The sequence below is a fragment of the Belonocnema kinseyi genome, chromosome 2, assembly GCF_010883055.1.
Source record: "Belonocnema kinseyi isolate 2016_QV_RU_SX_M_011 chromosome 2, B_treatae_v1, whole genome shotgun sequence".
Lineage (NCBI taxonomy): Eukaryota > Metazoa > Arthropoda > Insecta > Hymenoptera > Cynipidae > Belonocnema > Belonocnema kinseyi.
In genome coordinates, this window is record NC_046658.1 from 40,396,525 (window position 1) to 40,407,396 (window position 10,872).

At 33.8% G+C, this 10,872-nt stretch overlaps 1 protein-coding gene across 2 annotated transcripts in view; it reads left to right on the plus strand.

Moving 5' to 3' along the window:
• Nucleotides 1-2,918: 2,918 nt before the first annotated feature.
• LOC117167777 overlaps nucleotides 2,919-10,872 on the plus strand; it is a 44,708-nt gene continuing 36,754 nt past the window's right edge. Inside the window, exons 1-2 of one of the 2 annotated variants that reach the window (XM_033352949.1) lie at nucleotides 2,919-3,068; nucleotides 4,394-4,548. The gene's annotated coding sequence lies outside the window, so the exon portion shown is untranslated. The remainder of the gene's footprint in view (nucleotides 3,069-4,393; nucleotides 4,549-10,872) is intronic. The other variant, XM_033352948.1, reaches the window with a different exon arrangement.

A 10,872-nucleotide genomic window follows, 5' to 3' on the forward strand; every position in this document is an offset into this window, starting at 1 on the left:
AAAGTTTTTCTCTTGTGCTTTCTTAATCCAGGCTTTCAGGAGTGAGTACTCGAGATAGATAAGATTTGATGCATTTTGCTCACCCCTAATACTGAAGTCAAGACGAGTGCTTCAGCAGCCTCCTCCGCTGCTTTGTACAGAAACGCTCCTTTGCCCACTTCTTCGTGATTCCTGACTATTTTAAGAAGAGGGTCTCTTCCATTGACGGCGTGAGATGTACATTCGCGGAACGGAAGACTTAAGATGCATGCTTTTGTTCATGTGCATAACCTTTCTGGTCCCGATATCAAGAGATCTGAGCTCGTTCTTCGTCCATGGAACTACTCCAAATGAATAGAGTAGTACCGCATTTGTCTAACCCAAATTCCATTCCAATTTCCTTAGTATATCGTTCGACAATCCCCAGAGCTAGATGCAGTTAGTCTCTGTTTTTAGCATAGATCTTAAGATCGTCCATGTAAAATACATGAGTGACCTATTACTTTCGATCTTCAGGTTTGCCGCACAAGTACCTGTCGGAATGGCGAAGTGCTACAGATAGTGGCAATAATGTAAGGCAAAAGGGGAGTAGGCTCATGGTGTCGCCCTGAAAGACACCGCTCTAAAAGGTGACCTTGTTAGTTGTCACACGATTTTTTCCAGATGGGATAGTAAATCTGGTTTGCCAAAGCGGCATCATCTGCATGGTTTCGCAGACGTTGCTGCGAAAAGTGCGATAGCTCCGGGTGTTTTTAGCACCACAGAGCATGCAGAAATGCCATGTAACCCCGTTCAGGGGCCACACTCGCATCGTAGCACTCTAGCAAGTCGTGATTTAGTTCGCTCCGTCCACCTAAAGGTTGCGAGATCCCGTCGACCCATCGCATTGAATCCATTTTCATTGGCTCCCCCATCTCTAGATTGGTCGACATTATTGGCCGACCTATTGTCGGGAGCCCTGCGCGTTCTGTTGTATTGAACCACACTTACTACAACTATGTTTGGTGTTGTCATTGTTGTTCCCACGAGAAGCTAGGGAAATGGGTTCGTCCATCCTTGTAGAGCCCCGCATGCAAGGATAAGGCTGCGTACTCTGAGAGGTCGCCCGGTATCCCTGAGTCACCGTTCTAGACACCTCACCCAGGTGCCATTCAGCTTTCGGCCCGGTTTTCACACCCTCCGTATGGGGGTTAATTCCTTCGGGACCACCCCTGGACAATTGTCTGCGACTGCCTATTTATTTTTGTAACCATATTCAGTAGAAACCCTTGGTACAGGGACCCCCCTCTATCCACAACCCGAGGACGCGTTCGGTGGCTTTGTCATAGGCCCTTCGGTTTGATTCTAGGTGAATCAAAACCGAACCGAATATATATATATATATATATTAGTTATATTTAATAGGCTAAGGCATTTTGAAGTACTCAGAGCGACAATTTTTAATATTTTTACCAATATCACAATTTTACTGCGGAAACACTGAGGAACACTAAATAAAATTTTTAAAACAGTTTAAACTTGCGGCGAAGTGGCATACGATACGAGTAACAAGTACCTAACCTGATCTGATTTCCGCGCATGCGTATCTGGAAGTTCTCTCCTTTCCCCCCAATTTTTCATGAGACGATGAAACTTTGACTGTGAAAAATTTGAAAGTGTCAATGTTATAATACAACGTTTCATTGCTCACAACCCTAGGTTAGGGTGCAATGTTTCATATTATCAGATTGTGCAGGGTGTTAATAATGGTGTAAATATATAAAAAAACTAATCTTGTCGACAAAAATTCTCAGAAAAATTATGAAAGCAGCACTGTTATAGGTATGATCAAATAATATGAGTTGCTGTCAACTCAATATATATGAAAGTCTGTGTCATGCAGTAGTCCAGTCTAGTATTTGGGAGTTTATGTATTGTAGAATTTATCTTTTACTGAGATAGTGTACATGGTCAAGTCGAAAAATTGATATATTTATTTATGTAATATAATTATTAAAAGATATGTGGATGTAATTCGTTTTTCTATTTACTTTTTGTAGTGTTAGTTAAGGTAGAGGTTAGGATTAATGATTACATAATTTTGAAGTTAAATACTTTAAATTTTACGTTCAATTTTGGAAAGCTATGTATAAGATATGTTTTTATTTTAAAATACTCAAACTTAACAAGACTCTTAATGACAAATAATGTATAATAACTCATTTAATTACGTGACCCATCTCGTCCCAATGCCTGGCTCATCCCGCCCCAGGCTTGGGGCGATATGAGCCAAGCGAACGTGTTCTTTATTTTCGTTTCTAATTCCGCATATACTTTTTTAGTTACTTTTATCTTGGCAAGATTTTAATTTAAAATGTTTGTAGAATATATATAATGCTTTACTTTAAAGCAATGAATTAGCAGATTTTAAATACTGGCGTGAAAAGGACAGCTATGCTCATCTCGCCCCACCCTACCCTAGAAATTTTTGAAATCACAAGTTATAAAAATAATCTCAATTAAATTTAAAAATTCGCTGTGCATCCAGTTTTTATCCTTGGGTCTTGGCGATTTTTTTCTAATGCATTTCAGTCGCTGATAAACGGGGGTGAACTAAATAGAAATATCTCTCAGAAAATAAATCATTAAAATCGAAAAAAATGGGTAGACTTTTTTGACCTCTAGGTAGTGAAAAAAGAAAACCTCCGAAAATTTAAAAACTAATTATGCTTTTTTAGGATACCAATATAATTTACAAAACACTAATGATAAAAATGTCAAATTTGTAAGCTTTCAGTTTAATAATCCGCCGCCTGAACCCCATCCAAGATGGAAGTGTCCACGAGTCGAACTAGGGAGCCGTCTGATTGGTTGACATTTTTTTCACTTGCGCGTGGCGAGACCATGGTTTGTTGGATCATGGTCACTTGTCAACACTGCTTGTCAGTCGTGATTGGTCGTGATTGAGTTTGTTTGCTAGTGGGCGATTTTAACGATTTTAACATATCGATTTTTTTCGATTAATTAATAATTTAATGTCTATTTTCGGAACTTTCTTTTTTAACGCGGTACCGTGGATTATATTTTAATTGGAGAGGTGCTCTAAAAAGGTATTTTTTTAGAAATGTTTAACCTCAAAAATATGTTAAGCCGGTGTCCCGGATCACTTCAATCCAAAACCCAATGCACAACAATGATCGTGAAGATAGCATCCCAACTATGAAAAATGAAAACAATATACTTTTATCTGGCTTAGTGTTCGTTTGATGGTGTTTGATAGTCAATTCTGTCGTTTTGATAGTCAGAATTAAAAAAAGTTATTGCTATTACAAAACGAAGTTTCTCGTTCAGAAATTCGGGATGAGTAGTAGGCAAATATTTTTCATAAGATTGGCCAGTCATCCCGAATTTTCGGGACGAATAGTCCGTTCCCTATTCCACAAATTTTAATATTCAGCAAATCTTCTGTGTGGAATAATTTGATAGTGTTTCATAGTCAATTTTGGTTGCCAGTTTTTAGGAAAATGAAAATCTGCCACAATTTTGCCCATCAAACGTCAAAAACTATCACTAATCGACCACTCACCTATATTTATAAAAATAAGTTTGCAAAATATTAAAAATTCTGGTGCGAACGGGAAGTTGGCACCCTAATTTCAAAATATCGATAACTTTATTTTGACTGAACTAACCAAAATTCACTATCAAGCATCATCAAACTATCATCTAACGATTGCACGTATTATTTTCATTTTCTATAGTTAGGGTGCTCTCTTCACGAACATTCACACAATTATTTATGTCGTTTCGGTTAAAAGGCATAGTATTTTTCACAACTTCGTGGTAATTTTTAATTAATGAAGGCCTATCGAACCTTGCCGATGTAAAAGCACTGAAACGGCACTGCCCGTTTAAATCTACTCAGATTGCGTTTTAAAATATCAGCAGAAGTTTCCTTTGTACCTGCGACCAGCTGCAAGGGATTAAGAATCAAAAATTAAAACTTGCAAAAGTTTGAAATTTTTTTTGAGAGGGTTAGAAATTCAGAATTTACGGGTTTCGATTATTTCAGATATCGGCCATTCCAAAGTAACGGATGGGACATTTGCTCGCATAAAAACTTGAAAAATCCTTATTTAAAACAACTGTATCATGTTTAAGCTACGCTATCTGTACAAAGATACATAAACTTGTAATTTTCCAGATTCTAAAATTCTATTAAAGTGAATCATTTTCATGTTATAAAACGAAAAAGAGGGTAACGGACGGGACTCGCGTCCAGACTTACTTTTCCTTTCAATCAGTACTCTGCGAATTGAGAATAGATATAACACCAATTGCTTTTGTAATGGATTTGTCTGTTGAAGTTTTATTTTTATATATGTCAAGTTCGAAAATATCTGAATTAGAATTTTGGATAAAATTCTTCTTTTAGGTAACGGATGGGACACGTACGACCAGGAAGCTAGTTTGGAGGCTTTACAGATAATATATCTTCAATTTGAACTAAGAATTGAAAGGAGTATGATTTAAATAACTTGTCAAAGTTTTAAATCAATGGAAAACTAAATTTTATTGCCAAAAACTCAGGTTTAAAAGTTTATTCTACGTACATTCTTATCAACATCTATATCTATAAAATTAATCCTGATATCACACTACTTTTTTATTTAATCTTCAAAATCGCTTTCGAAGTACACATCGCTGTATTTTAAACGTATATGTGTTGTTAGGTGCTTAAAATATATTTCAGGTCCGCAAGAGAAAATTGTGAGTTCATGCAGCGTAGGCTTCGAAGTTTGCCCAACAACAATACGATCATTGTCAAATTTTTTGAAATGATGGAATGCGCTTAAGCCTAAGACAGTCTTGCATTCTTTGAGTATCACTTGCACTTTTAAAACATTATTCCACCTCGCATCAAGAAATTTTTGATTCTCTAAGGTATCTTCAGTCGGTACATAAAAAACGGTCGTTTTTACAACATTTTTTCGCAATTAGAAAGATTATAATCTTTGGCGGATTTGGCCATCTGCTCTTTTCAGGAACTAATGCCATTATCTGTAAAAAAAAGTTCACAAATTATATTTTAAGTTTCAGTGAAATAGTCTAGTCAGAAAATTGTATGATAACATGTTTACATTAATGTAAATCACAGTATGATTAATGTGTTTATAACTTACCAAAATATGGATGAAATAAGGCCAGAATAACGAACAATAATAATTTCACAACTTCACTGAGTTCAAAAAGTAACTAGATAGTTTGTATCAGATCACTAATAGAGTTATGGCATTCGTAAACTTAATCCATTAACGACTAAAGCTATCAATTTTATAACATGAGTTTGACCGCAAAATTTATGTATATAACAAAACAAAAAATAGATCAAAAGTACTGTTCCTTATGTTTTTGGGTGAGTTAAATTCGAATCCGTGGTCAAAATTAAATATGGCGGTTTTTGAAAAATTTTGATTTTTATCATTTTTTCAGACATAAAAAGCTTTAATATCTTAAAATTTCTTCAACCATCGGTGCACAAAATTCTTAAACTTTAACAAAAAATTTGTATATATATATATGTTTTTTCTTCCAAAATGGCGGACAAAATGCAAAAATGTTCCAAAAACGGGTTTTTTTCACCATCTTCGTTTTTCTCAAAAACTTGAAAGTTTGAAAAAAAGTTCTATGGAATAAAAATGTCTTGAAATTAACCATAGAACACTATGACATTTTTTTAGATTTGTTAGGAAAAATTTTTGATTTTTCAAAAAATCCAAAATTTGAAATTTGCAAAAAAAAAACATTTCAAAAAATCTGAAAAAATTCAAGAATATTTTTTGACTAATTCTAAGATATTTTTATTCTTTGGAAAATTTGTACCAGAGCCTATAAATTTTGGGAAATAATGTATCAAACTTCATGCGAAAAGAATTCGCATGAAAATTAAGTTTGATCAATTATTTCCCAAAATCTATAGGCTCTGGTACAAATTTTTCAAGAATAAAAATGTGTTAGAATTAGACAAAGAATATTCTTGATTTTTTTCAAATTTTTTCGAAACATTTTTTTGCAAGTTTCGGATTTTTGATTTTTTGAAAAATCAAAACAAATTTCTAAAAAATCTGAAAAAATTTTATAGTGTTCTATGGTTAATTTCAAGACATTTTTAATCTATGGAATTTTTTTTCAATTTTGAAGTTTTTGAGAAAAATAACGATGATGGAAAAAAAACAGTCTTTGGGACATTTTTGCATTCTGTCCTCCATTTTCGAAGAAAAAACATATATATAAAAATTTTCTGTTAAAGTTTAAGAATTTTGTGCACCGATGGTTGAAGAAATTTTAAGATATTAACGCGTTTTATGTCTGAAAAAAATTATAAAAATAAAAAATCAAACATTTTTCACTATTTTAGTATGCAGAAACCGCCATATTTAATTTTTAAGTCAAAATATTCGAATTTTGACGACGGATTTGGAATTTAGCTCACCAAAAACATAAGGAATAGTACTTTTGATCTATTTATTGTTCTGTTATACCCATCAATTTATTATAAACATTTTTAAATTAACTATGATGGGTATTATCTCAAACTAATTTTAGATCTCAAATTTTTCATCTTTTAGTACATACTAAAGAAAAGAAAATAAACTTTTCTAATATTTTGGTAACGGATGGGACCACTCATGCCGAATCTTAGAAGTTCATAAAAAAGGAATTGCAAACCAAACAATTTTTCTGTATTCTATATGAATAAGCAGACAAATAATTGTATATTTCATTGAATATTTTACATTAATAATCCAGTACTTTTACCAGTTAAGACCAGTCCACAAAAATTCCATAAAAATCATAGGCACTTTGGGTCACTTGATGCCTTGAACAAACATTGCTGAAAAATAACCTAAAAACAAATATTTTGACCAAATTTTTTCTGTTCCACAAGTAATGGAATATATAGTAAATACCCGAATTGTTAAATACTGCTATTTTTAACATTTTTATTTTAACAGTTTGGGTTTTCTTATTTTGGAATGGCCGATATCTAACTTTTTTTTTTATGTTTAAAGTTGGAGTTATTATAACGTATCTCGTAAATGGAATGAGATACGCAAAAACAGACAACATTTTTTAATCCAACTCCAAAATAGTATATTAGTATATAAGTTATAATTATAAATATGTATGATGGGAAAATTCATAAATTAAATAAAAGTGTAAATAATTTGAAGAAAATTCTAAAAAGGGAGTCGGTTGGCTGCGGCCAACTACTGTAAATAACTGCCCGTCCGGTTTGTGACGAATAAAATAGGACCATTATTTGACCGTCGCATCACTTCTCAGTGCCGTTTAGGTGCTGAAAATCAACACAAACAGCCACTGACACGGTACTGGCGGTCCAGTGTCGTTCACCAGTGCTTTTTCATCGGCAGGATCATAGATTATTTACAAATTTTTGATTTTCAATCACTTTCAGCCGGTCCGATTCATTGGAAGCCTACTCACAGGTATAAAGAAAACTTCTGCTGGCATTTCAAACCGAAATCTGAGTAGTTGTGCACGAGAAGCACTGGAACGGCACTGGGCAGCGCTGTTTCAGTGCTTTTTTGATCGGATGGGAATCTACTGTAATGTTCATTGGCCATAGTGGCCAAATAATGTTTTTCAAAATTCTACCCTTTTCAAACGCCTCGCGGGGCGGGAATGTACCCCTTTGACTAGTCAACCAAATAATGTTGGTTAAATCCCTACCCATTTCCAACTTCTCGTTAAATATGATCATATTACCGTATATCGTGACAGACTCATACGTGAGACATTGTAGTAACAAAGTAACAATAATTTTTAACGTTTGCCTGGTCAAATCGCTTCATTTATCGTTCAATTGAAGATTATAATAGTTTGTTTCCGAAAAAAAAAATTTTTTCCAGTTAAAAAACAGGTGAAAGGTGACGCCCCTATTCTGCAATCTAACCGCGACTATAATATGTTTGATACATTTTTTTTAATGGTTTTAAATTGGCAGATTTTAAAATTTCCGAATTAATTTGTTATGTTAGAAATCGAAAATTATAGATATTTCTTCTAATTAAGTAACTCATTGAGTATCTCATTGTACTGTCATGCTTGAGTACGCGGGGCATCTTTGTCATGATATGTGTGTGTGTGTGTGTTCGTGTGTGTATGTGTGTAAGTTGACGCTTTGTCATTAATCTCCAAAATTCTGGTATTTGAAATCACTACAATGCCAAAAAGTAGCGTATTGGCTGTTGGGATCCTAAAAAAGTATAATTAATTTAGAATCGATGGTTATGCAGCTTCTTTATTCGCTCTGAAAAATAAATGTTTATAAAATTTCTTGTTTGGAGAGTTTTTTAATTTTCTGTAGTTTGAAGTTTGTAATATATAATTTACCCCTTTGTTGTCGAATAAAGTTCTTAACAGCTGTTTAAATAGAAGAATTTTGTCGGGTACTTGAAAACTTTCCACTGACCAAAGAGAACTAGGAAAAAATCGTCATCACCCAGGAATAAAAATTTGTCTTCTAATGTGCTAAAAAGGCACAGATTTGCACAGAAAAATTTTAGTTCACAATTTATAAAGATAATTTCAATCAATATCAGAATCAGAAATGAAAAAATTGGCTGTATTTCTAATTTGATTCCTGGGTTGTTTCAATTCTTCTAGTCTATTTCTATCCTGAAAAGACCTACACACGCTCAGAAATATTTTAAACTATTAAAAAAAATTTAATTCGCTCTATTTCCAATTTCGATTTCCGCGCCTGTGCGATTTTTCGCCTGTGCATTCATGTTACTGGCAAGTTTTCAAATAACCCAACAAATTCTTCTCGTATTTATATAGCCGTTAAGAATGTTATCCGAAAACAGGGGTAAATTAAATAGGAATTATTTCTTAGAAAATAATTGAATAAAACCTCTGCAAATAAGAAGTTTTATAAAAAAAATTGTTAGCGTGGGTAACTATGTTGCATGTTTATTGATTCCAAATTATTTATACTTTTTTAGGATCCCAATACGCTACTTTTTCGCGCTGCAGCGATTACGAATCCCAGAATTTGTTTTTTTCGACCCACCCTAACGCACATTATTCGCTTGTCATCGGAGCATGATCCTTAAGGTAAATTGTTTTCCTATAATTGAGAAAGTACAGAAAGTGAGTATTTGAGGTTTTGATAATGACAAAGTGCTCTAGTTGTATTCATGCATGAGAATTTGAAAGAATTTTCTTTATTTGTATGTTAGATTAGGACTTCCTGAACGATACACATGGATATTTTGGATTTTTATTGTCAAAGGCGAATAGGTTCATAGATCGAAAATTTATTTTCAAAAATTACTAATTGATCCGCATGGAATTTTTATAAATGTTTCATTCTGTTGGTTTCTGCTAGACTATCAAATTTAGGAATAATTTTCTAAATAGAAATTCTGTTTGTTGGTATTTCTCATGACTGGATAATTGGAAATTCCAAACAGAACTTGAGCTAGTTTCTGATTAGATTTCCAAACAGTATTTTTTTCAAACTACCGCGAACTCGGTACATCTGTTCGATCTGCTAGGATGCTTCAATACTGTAACCAACTTAGATTTCAAAACTAAATTTAAATTGGTTGCTGTAAATATTACCACATCGAATTTTGCCGTTGTCACACTAATCCCAATTGATGGGAATTTACCCAGCTATATGCCATTATACGTAACTCCATATTGGCCATTTTCCATAAACAACGAGGCCCAATTTTAACCACTTTTTAACCCCGCCCTCCCCCATGTGGTTCACCATGTCATTCTTGCCCCCCTTCCCCACCGTACTAGGGTGCTACGTGGCTTATGGAGGGCCCCTAATTAACAATACATGTATTTGATTAAAAATGGGTTTTCTTTTGTTTGGTAAAGAACTAATCTTTCAACATTTTTCTGTCCTCCAGTCTTGCTTTTCTTTTATCATATAAATTTAAAACCACGTGATTCGGGTACCAACGTGGCCTTTCGTCGAATCCTCTCTCCTTCCAAATAAGCCACATGGTTTATGGAAGGCCCCTTAGGGACCTTTTCATTCGCACGCCCACATATTTATTTTAATGTTAAATTTGGTAGGAAAATTGGTAGGTATCTGAAATTGGCGAAACCCGTATATTCTGAATTTCTAACTTTTGAATACACTGTAAAAAAAAGTGGTTGAAAATTATCGCATTAATCAGTAGAAATAAAAATTACAGTGAGTAACGTGATCATTTTACTGCAATTGTTGAAAATTATTGTGTTACTTTAAAATTACATGCAGACGGGAAAATTCCTGTACGTCATTTTTAGATAAAGTAATTTTACGTTCCTCTTGTAAAATTCAACTATCGACGTAAAATCGCAGAGGCCATCTCGTGACAAAGACATGCATAACCTTGAAATTGACATGCGATTATAACTGTTTAATTGGAGAAGTCCCGTCATAAATATTATACTTTCAGCGAATATAAAGGGCGTTTTTTCTCTATTTGTACACAAATACCACGCATATGGAGGATATTTTTCTATTCACCATACTTGTCAAATATCAGCATTAGCCTACGTGCGTAGTTATAGGAGATAAAGTTTATGAGGCTGATAGTTATAAAACTACGCATTGCAACATGTAGAGTTATGGCAATATGAATTTATCCCAACTTCATGTATAAACGGAACGGATGAAGTACGAGGGTAGTTCAATAAGTCCTTAGAATGACCAACAGATGGCGCGTGAATCGCTCCAAATCATATGTTTTCAGTCAGAACCACTCCCGACTAGATGTATGGTGCAGTCACAGTCCACATCTTCTGAGTTTACGTGTTTTTATAACCAATTGAAAAAAAAATTGTTTGTTAAGAAAAATGGAAAAAAACGAGTTCAGA